Here is a 22,126-nt window from a genome sequence, read left to right as displayed (position 1 = left end):
GTGGGGGAGGTGGGATAGGGAGGAAAGAGTACATAGGCATAGGGGGATAGGGTAGAGGGCTAACATAAATATATAAAACATGGGCAAAAATAACCTATATACAACGTTAGGTGAAAGAGAAAAAAAAAACACACACACAAAAAAACGAAACACTAGACAAATAAATAAATATCAAAATACAGGACACGAAGGAGTAGGACACCTGCACACTTACACACACCCACTCACACACATGTTTTATCTGAAAATGTGGAAATCGGACAGGAGTACACGGTCTCCGACGCGGCCCCGCAAAGACACAATAAAAAGCCACACATTCGCCAGGAGCTCACACAACATCACTATGCGCAACAAAAAGCCACGTACAAAGCAGCCGAAGACAGATAATGACCAGATTCTTCTTAGCCCTTAGACGCCCCTTCCCCCCTCTCCACCGCTACCGTCTGACGCCCGAAAAGCTGTCGTGGACGCGACGAAGGGGCTATGTTGGCCCCACTTTCACCCCGTTGAGGAACAAGCTTGCTCGCTACACACTCTTCCGCGCTTTGCTGTGCTTTGAGGTTATTAGGGTAGGGGGGGGGGGGGTGGGGGGGGGGAGTAGTAAAGGGGCTTGAAACCGTCTGACTGGGGTGTTGTCGACACCTTATCAGGCCCGACACTCTTCCGCGCAGGCTGGTGGTCGTACCTCCGGCACCCTCTCTCCAGAAATCGTTCCATCTTCGCTTCCGGTCACCCAACCACCATCGACACCCGCACATTCTTGGATGCCTCCTCGCCTTCTGTCATTATACCATGAAGCAAATTTGAATAGGCTGGTGGCAGGCCCAAGCTGCGATCTCGTGACAGTCGTCCACTTTACGTATTGGAGAAGCACCAGTGTCACCCCCCCCCCCCCCCCCCCCGCCCTCCCACCCCCTAAGCGACGCCCTTGGGTCCAATGTCGAAAAGCCAACCGGAAAGCTAGCAAAAGACTCCGCCGTTTCTGCATTTCTAATCCTTTATCGGCGTGGAGTTTAATTGCTCAGAAGTTACCACGCTACAGTGTTCAACGCCTTGCATTGAAATAACACGAAAAAAGTTGCTTACAAAGTCAGTCACTACAGAGCAGGTTGCTTCGTTTTTATCTCTCCCTCTCTTTGCACCTCAGCGTGTGAGGGGTTTTCAGCCCATACGCTTCCATTTTTTGGTGTTTATTTTTTGGGGCTCAGGCCACCCGTCTTTTTTTTTTTTTTTTGTTCAGAGAAATCTCTATTCATGGTGCCGCCGCGGCCGCGCGTCTGTGTCAGAGCTGCTCTTTCAGAGACGACTGCATCCCCTCCTGTTCTTGTGACCTTGTTTCCTCCAACTTTCTTTTGGTACCACTTATTCTACCATTTCGACACGTTTTTGGTGCTGGAGGAGGGAACTTCCAGATACGCTTCCAGATGTACCGCTACATAGCGCCGTCCGAATTGTCGCGTCCACGCTTGTCCCGTCCACGCCTCGTCCTGTGTTTTTTTTAAATAGCGCTTGTTTTCTGTGTGACTATGAACCAACACGCCCAAACCTTTTCCCTTCCGAATTAAGAACTCTGCCAAAACACTATCTTTCTTTTGGCCACGCAATATTTGCTTGGGGCGATTCGGGGTACAGGGGAAAGCAGCTGCAGAATGCAATCAGTGATCGTGGCCTAACCACCTCTGTCGGGGTCTCATTTTCACGGTCGAATCCCACTCCCCTCCCCCCTCCCCCTTTTGGGTCCATTCGTATAGTTCTAATCATTCCGAATTTCTTGGCAGGATATTTCTCCAAGATGTAAATAAGGCGATCACATGTATGATCAGAGTATAAATCGCGTGCAAACCGCGTGACTAGAAAAAATAGGGGAGGACAGGACTCCGGATCACGTGATCGTGAAGGGTGACCCAAGGTATTTATTTGGCAATGCGAACCTAAGCACCCGGATACACACCTGAGGAATATTGCGCGCCGGGCTAATATAGTGATAAATTTTGTAGTATAAAAATAGAAACATACACGCTTCAGAGCTATCAATGAACTCACAAAATTTGGAAAATACCAGAGCAAAAAATGGCTGCGGCTTAGCTCAGTTAACCTTGGATACGCAAAGCGAAAGCTTGGCTTAGTCTGTTTGAGTCTTGGTTTCTCTTGGTTAACCTTTGGTGCAGCTGTATTGCCGACCACGTCTCAAAGCCGTTTGGAACCGTGCAACGCTCACAGAAGGAGGCCGGGCAAACGCGGCGTTCGCCGGGGCGAATTCGGCGAACGCACCGTTTCTTTTCGCCGGGCGTGTGGCGATTCACGTGGCCCGCATGGTGGCCCGAGACGATTCAGCGCCGCATGCATGGGAGGCTGCGGGGATGGTCGGCTGCATGGAGGAAAGAATTTCTTTCCTCCATGGTCGTCTGCCTCGGCCGCACCGGCGTCGGCGCCCGGTGCTCGTTCGGCGAAGAACCACTGAAAACGTGGCCTTGTGCGCAGCGCCGACAGAGTGCCCGGCGAATCACGCGATGCGCTTCGAGGGGTGCGTCGCCGGGGTTGTGTCTCCGGTCAAAAGGTCATTTGCGCATCCTCCACGAAATCGCTGGACGAAAGTAGTACAGGGGCGCTATTCCAGAAGGCCCGAGTTTCGCCTACTCCCGAGTTTCCAGCTGCTTGGGTTATGAAAGTAGAGATGGTGGAGCATTCCATACACCTCGAGCGAAACCGCCGGGATCGTACGCAGCACGCCTGGCATACTCAGCGCGCTGCGTTGGGGCCGCTTACGTTAATTACGCAGGCGCCGTACGTTAAGTACGGCGCCGGGCACTCCAGTTCGTACCGAACACCCTCGCGACTGTGACACCGTTAGCTGACGGTGGCCTGGGGACTTCATTTTTGTTTTGTGCTAAGTTCTTGTCGCTGCTAGGGGGCATCAAGTGACGACTTAGTGGCTACAACGCTACGCCCCCACAAAGCGGACGCCATGGGTGGGTGTGGCTTCCATTGTTACGCCGCGCCCCCGAAGGGGCTGGATGTGTTTGACTGACATTAGAACTCGGAGGAAACTCGGGTATGGTTTTGCACGGCCGAGTTGAACTCGGGACGCCCGTGGTGGCCGCTGCTGCGGCGTGGTTTATATTTATGGTCTCCGTAGCACGCATATTTCTGCCCCGACAGGTCTTTCAAACGAAATACGAATTTCGAGCCTGTTTCTTTCTCTCGAAAAGTGCTTTGCATTGGTTGCGCAGTCGTTTGGCGACAGACCCCCGTTTGCGATGACTTAGAGGCGGCTTTAGCTCCATGACCGTCGAGGAGCAAGTGAAGTGTGCGTCTCCGTAGCACGCATATTTCTGCCCCGACAGGTCTTTCAAACGAAATGGGAATTTCGAGCCCGTTTCTTTCTCTCGAAAAGTGCTTTGCATTGGTTGCGCAGTCGTTTGGCGACAGACTCCCGTTTGCGATGACTTAGAGGCGGCTTTAGCTCCATGACCGTCGAGGAGCAAGTGAAGTGTGCGTCTCCGTAGCACGCATATTTCTGCCCCGACAGGTCTTTGAAACGAAATAGGAATTTCGAGCCCGTTTCTTTCTCTCGAAAAGTGCTTTGCATTGGTTGCGCAGTCGTTTGGCGACAGACCCCCGTTTGCGATGACTTAGAGGCGGCTTTAGCTCCATGACCGTCGAGGAGCAAGTGAAGTGTGCGTCTCCGTAGCACGCATATTTCTGCCCCGACAGGTCTTTGAAACGAAATAGGAATTTCGAGCCCGTTTCTTTCTCTCGAAAAGTGCTTTGCATTGGTTGCGCAGTCGTTTGGCGACAGCCCCTCGTTTGCGATGACTTAGAGGCAGCTTTAGCTCCATGACCGTCGAGGAGCAAGTGAAGTGTGCGCTGCGGTTTTACGCTGCGGGCAGCTTTTACAGAATCCTTGGTGGCGACCGCACCATCGACCGTCACCAGTCGACTGTCAGCGGGTGTGCGCGCGATATAATCAGTGGAGACGTGTTTTGCAGACCTCGCCTTTCTTTTAGGTGGTTTGGCGGATATGGCTTCCGAAGGTTTCTACCGCACGTCTATCCGTCTGCAGCCGGAGCGTGCGCTTCAGTTATCGTCTGCTCGCAAAGCATTTTCGAACGAAGCGTTGCATGACCGTGCGTTTTGTTTATCATCAGCGCGGCGGACAGTCTACCTCGCGGGGTTGCGTAGCGCGCATTTCTTGTGAAAACATTACTGACAGGATTCGCAGGGGTGAAGCCGATAGGAACGCAGGTCCGAGCGTTGAGATGACCCAGCTCGTTTCTCGCGCATGCACCTTATGGGGTTCATCTTCCCCTGGCACGTCCTTGGCGCATATCCCCGTGTCTGGATTGGGCATAATCCTGCCTTCCTCTTCCACATGGTCGAGGCTGTGACGGCGAATACCCCGATAGCTTGATGGCCTGTTGCATCTTTTCATTATCCTCTCTACAATACAATGAACGGCGCGTGCCTATTCTTTCAACGGGTTTTGTTCGGCGTCACCGTCGTGTGGTAGGAAGCAGAACATGGAAAGCGAGTAACCCCTGTCACACGGGCACTTTCAATCGCGATTGAGTCGATCCGGATCGAGCTCAATCCGGATCGGGCGCATTCTACACGGCAGTTTCAATCGCGATCGAGCTCGATCCCGCTCCAACTCAATCCTGGTTTCTCAAGCGCATCGAACGAAAGCGGCGATACTCTCGTCCCCGCTCAGTAATGACACAGAAGGTGAAAACTTCAACTAATGCCACAAATTGTGTCAAATAACTTGACCCAAACAAGCGTGCGGTAACATTTCCATAGTTACGTATACCCACGACCGCGCGAAGTTACCAGACGCCGGCCGCAACAACGTTTATAGATACTTTTTCAGTTTCGGAACTGCGCCTTCCAAAGCGGGCGCGGCTTTACCCTAGGCGCTGAGAGGGCGCTCCGGTCGCGAGTTGCGCTGTGCCGGCGGCTGCGGCGGCGGCTCCGGCGGCAGCGTTGACGGCGTGCGCGGCCGCTCCGCGGGCTCAAAGTTGCGGCCGCGGTGTAGTTGCGTGTCTGCCCTACAAGTTTCTTCTTTCCGCTTGCGTTTGTCTTCGCCCTTGTGCGAGAAACGTGCCTTTTCAGTGCATTCGGTTGGGATGCTATTGAACAGTGCGGCCGCGTTCGAACGCATTTCGTGACTCCGTCAACATGCCGTGTTTTCTTTCATGTGCCGGGCTTGGTGCAATGCCGACTTGCGTAGTTCGCAGTGGGCTCTGCGAGATTTTCCAGCCCACTTTAGCAGTGATGCTTGTGAGGAGGCTGTGCACACGCATCGTGCATGGAGCGCATGCTTATGCCCTTTGCAAAATGTACAACTGTGAGGAGGAGGAGAGAATGTAGTTCGAAAGTATTAATAAAACAAAACAGACTAATGAACAAAAACAAAAATTCTTAGTGCTAACATAATATAACTAGAAAACATACAGTTTAAATCTCAATACGAAACTTCCAAATTTATTAGGTTAGCTTTACCCGCGGAACAATTTGATTGCTTTGAAACTACGAAGCATGTGCGGATGTCTTTCATAAAGGAAGCATACATGCAGTTGCTGCGCATGGTTATCAGGAAATATCATTCGTGCTGCAACGAACTCGCGCGATTGCCATGCCAAACGAAATCGTGTGCGCTCTTGACAGCTAATGCTCAGCGAAAATTCATTTAATTAAAATGCTGTCGTTCTTGGTATTTTAGCCCCCGCTAAAAATCACTGGGCGTACGTACATCTCCTTGCATAATCGACCCGTTTCAAATAAATCGCGAAATAGAATAGTGCGGCAACAAAATGTTGAGCAACTTTCAAGAACAGTTATTTCTTTTCGAGTACGCTGATCACAATCCGAGATGCCGCGGCGGAACACTACGGAGGGCCGGCATTTGCATGAAGGCGTAGGAGTACAAGAGCGAAAAAAATCACGTGACCACCAACCCTACGTAACGTTTTACGCCACGTAGTTTTTTTTTTCCTGCGGGTTATGTTATATTTTTCTGCCATAGTTTTTTTTTTTTTTTTTTTTTTTTCGCGCGCGCTGCGTTTGCACGGCGTTGCACGCGGTCTCCGGCAAGTCGACGTTCTGATGTGGTGCCGATATTTCTTCTCTGTGCCTGTTCTATAGGTTCAAGCGCACAGAGCTTTTCTTGCGCGCTGACATCCCAGCGCTCACATGCGGTTTACGTTATGCTTTCCTTCCGACTGGAGCAGGAAAGCGAAACCACTATAGTTAAGCGCTCCGCAAGTTTGCTGTGCGTGCGTGGGTGGGCGCACACATCTGGTAATTGTGTACATTCTTGAAAGCAAACAGCTACAATAAACAGAAGACAACGATTTTTTTTTTGCCACTTGTGTGGTTCTTCCGAGTTCACTCTTGCAGAAGAGCATGCATATACGCGTGCTCCAGTCGGCTGAGCTCAAAGTTTCGGCGTAGTTGCGTGTCTCTACAAGTTTCTTCCTTTCGTTTGCGTGTGTTTTTGAACCCTGTGCACGAACCCTTGCCCTTTCAGTGCGTTCAGTTTGTGACGCTATTGAACAGTGCAGATTTCATCGAGGATTTCGTGACTCCGTCAAGACGCTGTTTTCTTTGATGAGCCTGGCTTACCACAATGCCAACGTGCTCCGCACCTGGCTGTACGAGCAGACGCAGAAGCAACACTCAGAAGTGTCACTTTTTAGCGCCGTCATCGGATCCATAGCTTCTCACCCAATAGAAAAAGAGCGATTCCCCGCGCGGTCAAAGAGATGAGCAAAACGCGCAATGTATGTGGACTTCATTTTCTCGAAGAGGATATTGCGATCATTAACGTAAAGTCATCGAGTTCGGCCGGGCTTACTGGGCACTGAAGGAAGGTGCAGCTTCCGCTAACTTTCCCAACCTTCCCAGCAACTTGTTGAAGAAGCAGACTCGGCGGAAGTCTCCTAAAAAGAGAAAGGTAGCGTCTGCGCACGAGCTATGAGATTACAAAAGGAGAGCACTTTCCCAAGGAGCGACAAGAGGAGCTCTCCAAGGCGCCTGTTCCCCAGCAATGCACCGATTTTGCTCAGATAGTCAAGAATAGTGCGGCAATACGGCTCCCAGCCAACTGGAGAACGGCAGCACTCGAAGAAGAACCGGGGCAGCGTCGGCAAATTGTTTTAAGTGCAATGCACTTCTTAAGCGACCCTGAACCTGCGTCCACCGGCGATGTCCGCGCACGTGGAGATGGGCGCGCGCAGCCTGGCCGCTGACATGGCACATACCCACGTGGGGGATTGGCCAGGAATCTCCTCGTCTTCCTTGGCAACGGGGGGAGATGGGCGCGCGCTGCCTGGCCGCTGACATGGCACATACCCACGTGGGGGATTGGCAAAGAATCGGGCGTGAGAAGGGCTAATGCACCTGCTTAAAGGAGTACTGACACGAAATTTCAAAGCTGAGATCCGCTCTAGCATTAAGTACAACGACAACACAAATAGGTGTCTGTGAATAAATGCATCTTTCTTTCTTTGTAGTTGTGTGTGTGTGTGTAATCTCTCTTTCGCGAACATTACCGAACCGCGCAAATTCAACTCGTGCATTCGCACTTTCACATTCTTCCCCTCGGGGAAATGCGGGGAATTTTTTTACTAGGCCGGTAAGAAAGGGACGATATCACCTATGTTGTCTACGAAAAGGGAAGCTGCTCCAACAGTCGTGTGAGGAAATATCCTTCGTGATGCACTAAATTTGAGCAATTGGCATGGCAAGAGAATTTGTGTGCACGCGTGACAGCCACTGCTACGCGAACGTCCATTTAAAACGCTGTTGTTCTTGATATTTTAGCCACCGCTTCAAATCCCTGGGCGTACGTGCACGACTCCTTGCATAATACCGTCCGTTCCGAATAGATCTCGAACTGCAACGGCCGCAACAAAATGATGAGCAACGTCCGAGAACAGTCATTTCTTTTGGACTACGCAGCCAGAAGCGGCGAGGACCGGAGATGCCGAGCGGAACGGTCCCCGCTAGCAGACGACGCTCGCTCTCCTAGCGCAACTCGCAACCGCAGCGCGCGGTGGCGAGAGTCGCGGCCGGCCGCCTTCTCTCCATGGCCGCGGCGGGGAGATACGGAACTGAAAAAGTATCTATAAACGTTGGGCCGCAAGTACATTGTTAGCGCCATCTGGCGTACACAAGTGCAACCGGTGCAACTTCTCGATCGCGATTGAAACGGGCCGTGTAGCAGCGGCAGTACGTCGAGCGCGCTCGAAAACTCGATCGCGATTCACTTCAATCACGATTGGAAGTGCCCGTGTGACAGGGGTATAAAAGGGATGGCTAAGAATTGAAGCAACCGCGTGACGCCAGAGGGAGGGTAAGCGGAAGTGGGAAGGGCGCGAAGGAAAAGAGGGTTGGGAGGGATTGAACTCTACGAAAAAAAAAAAAAACGACTGGGGAGAGCTTCTTCGAACAAGAGCGGTGAAAAGCAAAATGAAATAAAACAAACAACCCTGAAAAGTTTTTTTCCTTGTTGCTATTCCTCCCTTCGTAACACATGGCCACTTGGGGGATGGGCCCGGAATTTACTAACGTGCCCGGTTCGCAAAATTAGCAACACTGTGGATTCGAACAGTAACACTTGTAGGATAGTGCGTGCAGCGTGCATCTGAACGTGATATAACGGGAGTAGGACAGGTGCACACCCCCCTCGCAGAACCCCGATTCTAGGGAGGCTGTGGCGTGTTCCAGTCTGCTTGCACACTAAGGCGAACAAATGAAAGAGAAGAAACTGACGCAAACACGCAACAGTAGAAAAAAAATTCCCGCGCCTTCCCGCGAGGGGAACACGAGTAAATGCAGAGCATTGGGGCCTCAGTACTGGTTGGAGGCAGTGTTACTTCCATCGCTTCTTCCGTGATGCTGGAGTAGCAGACACGAGTAAACGTGGGAGCGAGCGTCAACCAAGGAAGGAAGGAGCAACGCAGTGACTGAAGCACGAGCGACCGCTAGAGGCTTTATATTTGCAGCGCGCGCAGTAGAGGGATAGCGGTACGGGGGGGAGAGCGCGCATGCGCGAACAGCGCGCGCTCTTCTACGCCCCACCGCGCTGCTATCACGCACCTGTTACGCCGAGACACGGCCGGACTGGAGGAGCGGCGAGCACGCACTTTCATATGAAAGTGCGCGCCCGCCGCTCCTCCAGCGCGGCCGTGGCCGAGACCGCGACGGAGCGTTCCGGGGGTGACGAATGAACGGGCTGACTACGACGCATGCGCGCACCTGCTGCGGACGCGGAGCTGTGGACGCCGTCCGACGCAGGAAGAGGCGAGGCTAAGAAATGCTCTGCATTTAAAAAAAGCCGTTCAAAGTAATCCGTGGCAAAAGAAAAAGAAACGAAAGCGAGGAAAAACGCGCAAGTACAATAAATTAAAAAAGAATTTGCTAATACATCTCACCAGGGTTTCGCCTTAAAAGCACGTAAGCAGACTGGACCGCGCCGAGGAAATTTTGTGTCGAAAATCGGAGGGTTTCTATAACTTAATACGAGCAGCAACTGTTTTGAATGTGGCGCGCTTTCATCACCTGCTTTCTTTTTTTTTTTTTTTTGCCAGTCGGTCATAGTCACGTGATTGATCGGTTACAACTCAAGAACGGCACCACCTCATGTAGTGTATCACTCCGCCAAAGCGCCGGACCCGTGACGTCAGTGCGCGCGCGTTTTGAAAGGAGTTTGCTATGAATGCGTGATATCGTCTGACTTGTCTCACGCAGTTTTTTTTTTTTGTCGTCACTGGAGTCGTTTATACACCATTTTCCATAAGCGGCCGGGAAAGGGGGAAAATACTCTCAAACCAGTTCTCTCGGCGGCCGACCAGCGTTGCCTGTGCGCGCTGGGCTGTTAAAATCGCCCGGCGCGGTGTGCTCCGCTGCGTAGTTCAGGAGTATTTCGCACCGTGTGCTTAGTTTTTGCGGAACTTTCAACTGTTTTAGCCAATGCTGCGCTGCCGTTCGATGCGCAAACGTCGCTTGGCCAGCACTGCGCGGTGGTGGGTTATTGAACAACCAGAGGAAGCGAGAAACAGTCGCTGACAGCACGCATGTGCACGACACCGCCTGGAGAAAATGCACTGCGGTCGCGGCGTGTTTTTGCTGCATCGCTTCCCAACGCACACCGAGTTGAGATATCGGTGGATGCCGTTGATAAATCGCAACGACTTTGTACCAACGACCAACTCCAGGGTTTGTTGGGTGCACTTGGACGGCAAGTAGACGGAGCAAAATCCATTTATTACGTGCTGCGACAGGGAACGGAACCCCCTGAAATGTTAGAAGCAACTTTATCTTTTACAATACAGCATTGATTGATTGGTTGATTGATTAATTGATTCATTATGGTGTTTAACGCCCCAACGCTTCATGGGTGATGAGGCGCGCCGCAGTGGAGGGCTCCGGGTTAATTTTGACTACCTGGGGATCTTTCACGAGCGCCGATACAACATTACAATAACTTCTGGTTCCTTGTAGTCAATTTAAAATACCATATATTGCTTGTCATTACAGCCGATTGGCATTAAACAATCCCCTTTTCATTTAATCTAACCTTTAAAATCACGGCGTTTTGTTTACTTTTTTTCTGGCCAACGCATTACACTGCCAAACGATATGAAAAGATAACTTTCTCCATCGCACACTGCTGGTCGATAGCAGGATAAGCAGGCAGCCCAATCTGGAAACGCAGCTGGAGATACGCGTGAACGCTGCATTTGGAAAATAACTCAACCTGTTCACAACGCGGTCAAAGGAAAAGCTTCTACTCCTTTTGCGTTGGCACGGCATCTAAAGTATTACAATTACAAAACAGTTACTGCTGCTCGCGTAAAGCATTTGTGGTGCAAGCAGCGGTTTTACAAAGGTAGGCTCCGAGCGAAAAGCCACATGCGCTGCGCAGAGTTAGGTCAATCATGATCAACCAATATTAACTCGCCCGAACTTTGACCCTTCTGCTCAACCTTCGAATAGTAAGTTGACTGGTTGTGCAGTCGTGTTATTTTTCCGCCCAGGTAACTTCGTTTTGTCAGTAACCTTCGTAAGTCTAGTTAAGAAAGATTATATTGCATTGCAATGTCAACAGCGTAGCAATCGCCTCGTCGAAAGTCCATCGCGAGCACGGATCACCGTGACCCACATATGCTGTGCGCGCTCCGCATTCGACGTCCGCGCTTCCGTAAACATGACTAATCGGTGAACATAACAAGCACGGTGGCATTGAAAACACGTATTTACTCCCCGATATCGATTTCAATGTCAGTCGGTGCCATACCGGAACGTTTGCATCGCGGAACTGCGGAGCACCAGCGGCACCACCACCACACTGCTACAGTCGGGGACTTAATTTTGCAGACCACGCGAGCGCGTGGCAAAAGCCACCGATGCGCGCTCTGGAGGCCCGGCGCCTGTTGTCGAGACCGCCGCGGCGCGCATGCGCGTCCTGTTTTACTCGCAGGCACGCCGATTTTCTCGCTTCCTGCAGGGGTGCTGCAACGGTCACTCAAGCACCGCATAGCGACGCCTTTGTAGCATTCCTTCTTCCAGATGTCACATTTGGAGCCTGACGTGACGATTGCGAGTGCTTTGGCGCAAGTGCGGCTCGCGTGCTGATAAACACTTGCGCGTGATGTTTTATTTGTTCGTTTTGTGCTTTATCGTTTATAGACGATGAGACTAGCGGCTTGCGAACGGCGTCCCCGAATGAATCTCGTACGAAGCACAGCCTCACGGTACCGCGCTACGGACGACGAAATGCCAGCTATATGAATAGCGAACCTTTATTCACCTTGTTTATTGTGTAATTTGGCCGTTGAACAAATATTCCAGCTCGATCTCCGCTGCCCAATAAGTAGGCGATTTGCAAGTTTGATTAAATAAATCCTCTGTTTTATTTTAATGTCTACTTCCTTACTTAAAAATGATTGTAAGGCATACGCATATATATTGTCTGTTCGTTCGGCGCGTCGGCATTATTCAAAATGGCACCTCGGGTTCCCGTCGAAGAACGCCATAACCTTATTCGTTACTTTTCGCCGTAATATTAATGGCTACTTAGGGCCTTTCGAATGTGTTGTCAATAATGAACGGGTGTTTAACCACTGAAAAACAATCAGTTTGTCCTCCTGCTTTCTTGCTGACCTTGTCCTTCCGCTCCGCTGGGCATCTGAAAGGTGGCTTTTTTCTGATGGAGGCGAACAGAGAAAATGCTCAAGTGTGTTCGGGATTTCGGCGCATGTTACACATGCCAGGTAATCAAAATTAATCCGGAGCTTTCAACTACGATGCGCCTTATCGGCTTTGTAGCATCGGAGCGTTAAAACCTAATAATCAATCAATGGAAGCCGACCTTGAAGAATTGCTCCGGCCTTGAAGCAATTCATCCCCGTAGGAATGAATTCCTCGGCTAACAGCATCTCTTGGCCTATTAGTAAGCCGGCAAAGGTCCCTTTGAAAAACAGCTTCTTAAAAGTAGCGAATAATTTTACGGCATTCAATGTGAGCCCGAGGGGCATTTTTTACACATGCAACGGGCAGAGCGAACAGACAATTTATGTGAGTACGTATTTCTATCATTTTTAAATAATGAAGTAGTAAGCAAAAACATCGAAATAATTTTTTCATCAAACTTGCAAATCCCCTACTTTATGGGCAGCGGAGAGCGAGCTGGAATATTTGTTCAGTGGCCAAATTACACAATAAACAAGGTGAATAAAGGTTCGCTATTCATATAGCTAGCATTTCGTCATTGGTAGCGCGGTACCGTGAGACGGTGCTTCGTACGCGCTTCATTCGGGGACGCCGTTCGCAAGCCGCTAGTCTCATCGTCTATAAACGATAAAGCACAAAATAAACAAATAAAACATGACGCGCAAGTGTTTATCAGGACGCGAGCAGCACTTGCGCCAAAGTCCTCGCAATCGTCACGTTAGGCCCCAAATGTGCCATCGGGAAGAAAGGAATGCTACAAAGGCGTCGCTATGCGGTGCTTGAGTGACCGTTGCAGCACCCCTGCAGGAAGCGAGAAAATCGGCGTGCCTGCGAGTAAAATAGGACGCGCATGCGCGCCGCGGCGGTCTCGACAACAGGCGCCGGGCCTCCAGAGCGCGCATCGGTGGCTTTTGCCACGCGCTCGCGTGGTCTGCAAAATTAAGTCCCCCACTGTACTTGCAACAGCCGGAGTCGGCATTTTCCACTCTGGCAGCACATTAGGACCTAAAATCCGTACGCAGATGATGAAGCCAAAACAGAACACACACACACACACACACACACAAGCACTGCAACCGCTAACTTAACGCCAAACCACTACGGTTCACTCGGTAATGCACGGGTTCCGAGCAGACCATGGATGGAGCAGACGCACGGAAAGAACGGAGCACTTAACAGCCCAGCGCGGAGGTTTCGGCGGTCGCTTCATAGACGGCGCTAGCGGTCCGGTCAGAAAAAGCAAATGGCGGCGCCCACCTCTAGCAAGGAAAATGGTGTATAAGCATATTAAGTCCAAAAAAAATCACAGGAACGGCTCATACCGTGTTCAAAATATTCCAAGTAACGCCCTACTTGCGCCGGGCGGAGAAACATCCGGCTACGGTGATAAGCCACAGCGGCAACTTCCGGTGCCGTTTTTAAGTTGTCACCGAGTAGTGAGAAACTCTATGGTGCCAGCAACGGCAGAAACTACTTCTTAGGACGAAAAAATTCCAACCAAAAAGCTCATATGAACGCATGTAATAAAAAATAAAGTGTACTTTGCAGTGAAATACAGATTAATAAAGTAAAAGTACAATAAAATGAAGTAATTGGATTTGCGTGCCACCAGTAGCCACCAGTGTAACAGGGGAGCGAGAGAAACAACTGAAAGATGTGCCGCGCCCTAGTCGCGCATCCTTGGTGCGCGCTGCCCTGGACCGATTACGTCACCTCAATAATCAGCAAATAGCACGAATCGCAATAGCACGGCGACATCGATGCACCAGCACCCGAGGAGCAGCAGCCGCAGCCACAACGCCGGACGGCAGCCGCCGCCGGACGGCAGCCAAGTCGCCCCAGCCCAGCAGCAGCAGAGCAGCCAGGCACCCCCAGCACGGCCGGGACGAGGGCGGTGGAGTTTACGGCAGCAGCAGGAACACTTAGACCTTGTCCTTCGAAGCGTGGGAGAGCTTCTGCCTGCTGACAATCCCCTCCGACCCCTGTGCGTCCAGGCCGTGCAGGGACGACCACTCCCCGAGCCCCATCATGGCTAGGAGCCGCCGCAAACAGCCTCCGGTGCCCACTGTGCTGCAGTGAAATGTAAACGCGCTCCGCCCGCGTCGTGCGGAACTGAGCGCGTACCTGCTGCAGCACGCGCCCGATGCGGTGGCTCTGCAGGAGAGCTATAGGCGTGTGGGTGGTGGCTCGGGGTTCACGCTGCCGGGATACACGGGTTACCATAGTCCCACGGCGTGTGACAGTAGGCAGTGCTCGGCTGTGGTGTGCGGCGACCCCTCCCACCCCCCAGGATCCTCGCGGGCTTCACTGTTTGTGCGCAGTGACGTGCAGCACGCGGTGCTGGACACCAGTGCGGTGACAACGACTGTGCAGGAGTGTGTGGCAGTGACGCTTCGGCTCGTGCCGGGTAGTGACGTGACTGTGTGCAGTGTGTACGTGCGCCCCAACCAACACTGGGACTCGAGCCTCCTGGATCGGCTGGTGTCCCTCTGCGCAGCCCGGCATCTCCTCTGTGGTGACTTCAACGCACAACACACTATGTGGGGAGATGGCCGGACTGACACACGCGGAGAACACCTGTGGGACACCATGCTGCGCCTCAACCTGACTGTGCTGAACACCGGTGAGTGCACCTTTAGCCGAGGCAATACCACTGCTACGGTCATTGACCTCAGCCTGGTGTCAGCCGGGGTCGAGGCCACCTGGAGGCGGGAGCCCAGCACCTGGGGCTCAGACCACTACCCGCTGCACATCGCACCAACCGGCAAGCCGGACAGGCGACCCACACGGCACCACGTCCCCCACTGGGACCACTTCCGGCGCTGCCTTGCTGAGGAGGACCTGGGGGAGGGAGAGGAGCTGTTCGCGGGCCTGGTTCGCTGCGCCAAGCAAGCCACGCGGAGCTGCTCCATTGCCAAGGATGCCACCACGCCAGACCTAAAGCTGCTGCAGCTGCGAGCGGAGCGGAACCGGACTGAGAGGAAGGCGCAGCGCACCGGAGCCAGGACTGACTGGACGGCATACCGCCGTGTGGACGCGGCCTGTCGACGGCACTCCAACCGCCTCAGCAGGCAGCGTTGGGCCGAGCTATGCGTTAGCTCAGAGGCCGACCCACGTTGCCGCCGCTTCTGGGGCATTTTCCAGTCGGTCCTCAAGCCCCGTGGTAACCGCAACCCCCTGGCAGCCCTGGCCATCAGGAGGAACGCCAGCTACGAGGAGCTGGCCGAGCTCTTCGCGGAGCACTTCCTGCCGCCACACCAGGTATACCGGCTGGGCAGGTTGTTGCAGCGCCGGAGGAGTCAGAGGGACGACATCCCCTCAATGACGCCCCCATCACGGAGGCCGAACTCCGTGGGGCGCTGCGATCCTGCAAGGGGAAGTCAGCACCAGGGGCCGACGGTCTCACCTACCAGATGCTGCGCAACCTGGACGAGGTGGGGTTCGCGAGGCTTCTGGCTGCCTACAACCGCATCTGGGCGACAGGGCGGCTGCCTCCAGATTGGCTGCTGGCCATCCTGCGGCCCCTCCCCAAGCCAGGCCGTGGTTTTGGGGCAGTTACAACCCACCGCCCCGTTGCCCTCACCTCCTGTGGCTGCAAGCTGCTGGAGCGGGTGGCCCTGCGCAGGATGGAGGCCATCACGTCGGAGGAGGAGTTCATCCCGGAGCAGCTCACAGGCTTCCGGAGGCATAGGGCTGTGACGGACTCCATTGCCGACGTGGTGGCAGCACTGGAGCATGCCCGGGCCACCAGGCAGGTGGCAGCCCTGGTGCTGCTAGACGTCAAGGGTGCCTTCGACAACCTGCAGCGCCCTGCCATCTCCCTGGCCTTGGAGGAGGCAGGTATCGCGGGCAAGCTGCGGGGTTTCGTCGAGGCGTTCTTGACGGGCCGCACGGCGCGGGTGCAGGTGGGCAGCGCCCTGTCGGCGCCCCGGCCAGTGAACGTGGGCACCCCGCAGGGCTCAGTCGTCAGCCCCTTCCTATTCAACCTGGTCATGGCGGCACTACCAGACTGCCTGCCGAGAGGAGGGGCACACAAGGTGTACATGTCTGTGTATGCCGACGACGTGGCCCTGTGGGTGCTGGGCCCCAAGGGGAGCTGCCGAAGCATCGTGCTGCAGCTGCAGGAGGCCCTGGATGCGGTGCGGGCCAAGCTGGTCAATGTTGGCCTGCAGCTGTCAGCAAGCAAGACAGAGGCGATGCTGGTCCACCCGGATGCCCAGTCCCGTCGCAGGGCCAGGTGTCTGCACATCGATGGCCAGGAGCTCAGCTGGAAGTCCAGTGTGCGCTGCCTGGGGCTCACACTGGACCACTGCGTCAACTTCCGGCAGGCCACCAGGGAGCTCCGAGCCAGGGCACAGATGGCCACCACGGCCGTGCGAAAGATGGCTGCCAGGGACCGCGGCTGCTCGCAGCGAACGGCCCTGCGACTCTACAATGCTGCGGCTGTGGGTCTGCTCATGTACGGGCTACCATTGGTCACCCTGCGCAGGCCCAGCTGGCAGCAGCTGGAGGGCGACCACCGCAGGGGCGTCCGCACCTGCCTTGGCCTGCCTCGAGACTCCCAGTCTGCGAAGACGCTGGCTGAGGCGGGGGCATGGACGCTCCAAATGACGGCGGACCAGCGCGCCCTGGGCCACATTGACCGGCTGCGGCGGGCTGAGGGAGGCAGCCCCCTGCTGCAGCGGCTGCGCACACACCGCCACTCGCGAATGGGGTGCATGTTGGCCCTGTACGAGGAGGTGGTGGCCCCCGTGGAAGCAGGCCCTCCCTCCAGCCGCCCCCCTGCACTGGAGGCCGAAGTGCACACGGACATCCCGGGCCTGCGTAGCAAGCGGCGGACGTCGCACTGCGGGCAGCTGCAGCTGGTTCGGGGCGTCGTGTGGGGCGACCTGGAGGACCACACCCTGGTATACACGGATGGTTCCGTGCGGCAGCAGCAGGGTTCGGCCACGGCGGCGGCAGGGCTGGGGGAGGCCACCAGGCAGGCGCGGCTGCACTACGCCGCATCATCCGCCACGGCCGAAATGGTGGGCGTAAGCCTTGGCCTGGAGCTTCTACTGGAGCTGGAGCCGCCCCCCGAGCGCTGCGCCCTGCTGTGTGACTCTCGAGTGGCCCTACTCCGGATCCAGGAGGGCGACCCGCGCTCCCTCCTGGTGCGGTCCGTGCGGGACAAGGTGGCACGGCTGGCCCAGCGGGGGACTCGCCTGCGGCTGCAGTGGGTGCCAGGCCACATTGGGCTGGAGGGCAATGAGAGGGCAGACGAACTGGCCGCCGACGCCCACGAGCTGCCCCCTTCGCCCAGGGCAGCCCACGCAGCTGCGGATGTCGCCCGCCTGCTGATACAGCGACTTGTACGGGCCCAGCATCCGGACCCGAGGTTGGCCGCTGGAGAGGCCCCACCACCCGCCCGGGCCACACGGATGCCGAGACATCAACGCTCGGCTGTCCTGCGCCTACGCGTGGGGTGCGTGTGGACAGCCGAGCGAAAACACCGCCTAGCACTCATCAATGACCCGTCGTGCCAGCACTGCCGGGCGGCTGTCCAGACCCTGCCACATCTGGTCCTGGAGTGCCCCCAGTTTGTGGCAGGGAGGACCGAACTGTTGGCCGCCTTCGGGGGAGGGGCTCGACCCCTCGAAGAATTTCTGTGGCCGCCAGGCAGTGCCAGAGAGCGGGACGGAGTCCATGAGGCCCTGGGGTCGTACCTGTATGCCTCAGGACTCCTCCCGGCTCTCCGCTTTCTCCCCACATAAACTAAACGGTGTGTGTGTGGGTGCTTCGTTTTTTTTTCTTGTGTTTTTTTTTGTCTTCGTGTTTTAGTGTTTACCTTGTATATATTGTACATATATGCCCTGTTAGACCTGTATATTTGTATATATGTAACCTCTCCTTCTCTCTATCCTCCCTTCCCTGTACAACTGTTTTCCCCATTCCCCACACCAGCAAGCGTTCCGGTGCCCACCCTTAGGTGAGACAAACTACGCCTGCTGGTGGTCTTTCCTGTCCTTGTTTACAATAAATTCATTCATTCATTCATTTTAAAGCACTTTAAGCCCGCCTTGAAATATGTCCATTACGTGAGGGGGCGGGTACAGAACTCGTTGATTCCCGAGTTTCGGTCAATCTCGGGCCTTCTGGAATAGCGCCCCAGCTTTGCTTTAAAAGGTGCTCGGAAACAACGAAAAGGCGGGAAAAATGCATCAGCATACAAAGACAGGCTCTTGCATGTAATGCACGGCAGAAACAATATCGAATGAAACTATCCGGAGATTAGGTTATTTCAATGGCCAGTGAAACAAAATAAACACTTAAAATAACAGTTAAAGAAGTAAAACCACACTTTCGATAAAACGGACGTAGGTGCTTCGATAAAACGGTGTTCGATAAAACGGGCAATGCTTCGATGAAACGGCGTTCAAGTAAACGGCATTTGATAAACTCTCTGGGAACAACTGGAAGCTAGAATACAAAAAAGCAGCACACTTTGACTACCTAGAATGCGTGTAGCATAAAAAAATATCGGCGTCTTTTTTATGCTACATAGTCAGTCAAAGTATTTATATCTAACCTCTTGAAAAGACTGACCGATTCAAGGCTTTATTGGAGAGAAGCGAAGGTCCACATCCCATGCGTGGTATAGGGGAAGAGAAGGGATGTGAAGGCTGTCAGTAAAGTTATGCGCCAAACAATTGTATGTCTCTACCAGCCCTCATTTGCCGCTGTGCCCATTACGACGAGTCGAGACCGGATTCTGGGCAAATGCCTTTTTTTTTCTTGCGCTCCTACGGCTTTATTTTGATGCAAGAGCATAAATTAGAGGTTACGAAGGGCTTTTATGGCGTTCTTATAGTGCCTATAAATGCCTATTTTAAGAAATTGGTGACTTCTAAAACTATTTAGCCTCAAATTTTGCTTTTCGAGTGCAGTTTGAGATCGCTACCGGGTACCGTTCGTGTTATGAACTCTATGTACTTTAACTTAGTTCTATTGTGCAACCTAGTCCTTTAGTTCCACCAACTCCCGGAAAACAACAGCTGACAGCAGTAACATGTGAGGCTTACACTCAGTGACAAGAGGCACATTTTTAAATAAAAAACCTGGGAATGGTGTAATCTGCTATCACTTCCAAAATTTTCACAATCATTGTTAGGCTACTCTGCGCGTACTATTCAAACAGATTGCAGCCTCGTTTCTAGAAGCGTACCCAATCCAACTCTATTTTCAACGCAACGTTTGAGCATTGAACACGCCTTTTCTAACAGATCACTCCTATATTGAAGAGCCAACGACAAAACATCACTGTGCAGCTACATTTTATTTCCTCACACGTTAAAATTCATACTGCCGACGGGCCCTAAAATACGGTTTTTCATCAAAAATCTCTTCGGCTGCTAAACACCTTTAAAAAAAAAGCTCTTCAAATGCATGTGGAAGTTTTTTGGGAAGTGTTGGGACGTCTCGATTGTACAATTCGCAGAATACTAACGAGACAATTGCCAGAGTTGTACCTAGCCGTCGTGATGTAATACAGTAAAAGCTCGTTAATTCGAACTGCCGGTTAATTCGAACTCAGGCCCTGGTGCCGGCACAGCCCTGTATATTTCAATGGGGGAAAAGTCCAGATAATTCGAACGCGTCGGTATCCAGAACGGTTCATTCGAACTATGATCCCCTGGTTTCCATCGCTCCCCGCAGAAGATGATGATTTGATTGTAGGGTTTAACGCGCCGACGCAACGCAGGCGATGAGGCGCGCCGTAGTGGAGGGCTCCGGATTAATTTTGACCACCTGGGGATCTTTAACGTGCGCCGAAATCTCGGAACACACGGGCGTTTTTGCTTTTCGCCTCCATCAGAAAAGCGGCCGCCGCGGCCGGCAAATCGAACCCGCGACCTCGTACTCAGCAACGCAACGCCTTAGTCACTGAGCCACTGCGGCGGGTTCCTCGAAGAAGAAGTCCGCCCAGTGTGATTATGTGTTGCAAATCCAAACCAAACCAAATTTACTACAGATGCAAAACAACGAAAACGAAAAACAACAGCGTGGCGCGCGCGCTATACGCTTCTGCAACAGCTTATTTCGCTTCCACTGGCGCCAGTGCTCCGGCGGATGCCATTATTATTTACCAAACATTATTTACGAAATCACCTGCCACACGCCTAATTCGTGATAACGAGTCCAGAGGTGGCTTCTTTGGGTTCTGCCCGCGCAGTGTGGCGCGATTTCCATTCATTCTGGCGCCCACCCGCTAATTCGAACTCCGCTTAATTCGAACAATTTTATGCTCCCCTTCGAGATCGAATTCACGAGCTTTTACTGTAAATCGCCGTCTGTCTTGCGTTTATTACTGTGTCTGTTTTTGTCGTGCCGTAATTTAATCTATTCAGGCAGACAAAAAGTAACGATTTTTTAAATCACTATTCCCAGCTTTGGAGTATATTTCTTCTTTCATGCCTGTTTCTTCATATATGGCGCTAGAGCAAGGAACTGGGGCCATTGGAAAATAATGTGAGCAGTGCGCTATAATGTATCGTCATTATTTCAGCAGTTTAATGGGACAATTGAACGGCTAGGTTCAACTGTTTGCGCATTTGTGACATAATAAACAATAGCATTTTTGGTTTTCCTGTCGCGGATGCAGGCCGCGCACGTTTTCGTTCGAAATTATTTGCAGTCATGTAAAAATGTATCGTGCCTATATTTTACGACATCGGGGGCATAAAGCGCTACTTTGCCCAGGGCCGTAGCCAGAGAGGGGGTTTGGGGGTTCAAACCCCTCCCGACATCTTTTCCAGGCAGCGCGCAAGCAATGCTTACTGTTGCTTTCGGCAAAACTACCCCTTTCCCAAAACCCATAACCCCCTCCGAAAAGAAATCCTACCTACGGCCCTGACTTTGCCTGCCTATTTTAGACGCCTAAAACGCGCTTTTGTGCTACCTAAAAATCGGCCCTCTAGTGATGAGGGTCTTCTCGGGATGGGTAGTCCCCCCCCCCCCCCCCCCCTTCCTTTCGGACTACCCTTATTCTGCAACGCCACTGCTTATTTCATTATGTCCAAGTGGTTCAAAAATATAAAACTGGCCGTGATATGAAGAATATACATGCAGCATCCGTGTTTGGGGGAACTGACCAAACAATGCTTGCCGATAAGGTGCGAAATGACTACAGACCCAAGTTAGGGGGTGAATCCGAAGGTGAGAAGATCCAATTGATCTGCCGACAGTAAGGGCAATAAGGGGGTGCATGGGTGCCCAGTGGGTTAGTACCGTTTTCTGGATATGGAGGGCGTGTAGGTGCTGTTGGCAATCTGCCCGGGCGAAGATATCCTTTTGGAGTTTCATGTATAATAGGATTGCCTGGTGTCGTACGCTCCGAGTATCCACTGTACACCATAACTCTTCGAAAATATTGTCGATGAAGTTCAGTCTCACCCCTCCGTCAGATAGACAATATTTCTGGGAGCGCCTCTGCTCGCGCGAGCACTGTGTCAGAGTCCTTCAAAGCATTGAAGGACTCTGGCCGCTCTGGCTGCGTTCAGCTTTCTACGTGCATAGTCCTTCAAAGCATTGAAGGACTCTGGCTCTGGCCGCTCTGGCTGCGTTCAGCTTTCCACGTGCATAGACCATGGCCGATTGTGCTCGTTGACGGTGGCGCCGCGCGGTGGCAGGAGGAGAAAACACTCCATGGAGGATCGGCGAGCGACGGAAACGTCGGAATGCGCACCGCATGCGGCTAAAAGGAGGAAAATATTCCACGTTTTGAATGGCTCCTGAAACCACTGTCAGTTGGGGACAAAAGTTGAGGACATTTAGGGAATTTGTTGTTGGAGCGAGAAGGCTTGTTGTAGCATGTTGTAGTCTCGCGCTTCGTACCTCCTAGGGAATTCCC

Source organism: Haemaphysalis longicornis, unplaced genomic scaffold (genome assembly GCF_048455015.1).
Source record: "Haemaphysalis longicornis isolate Haplotype H1 unplaced genomic scaffold, Haemaphysalis longicornis Haplotype H1 scaffold_58, whole genome shotgun sequence".
Classification (NCBI taxonomy): domain Eukaryota; kingdom Metazoa; phylum Arthropoda; class Arachnida; order Ixodida; family Ixodidae; genus Haemaphysalis; species Haemaphysalis longicornis.
This window is presented reverse-complemented; position numbering follows the sequence as displayed.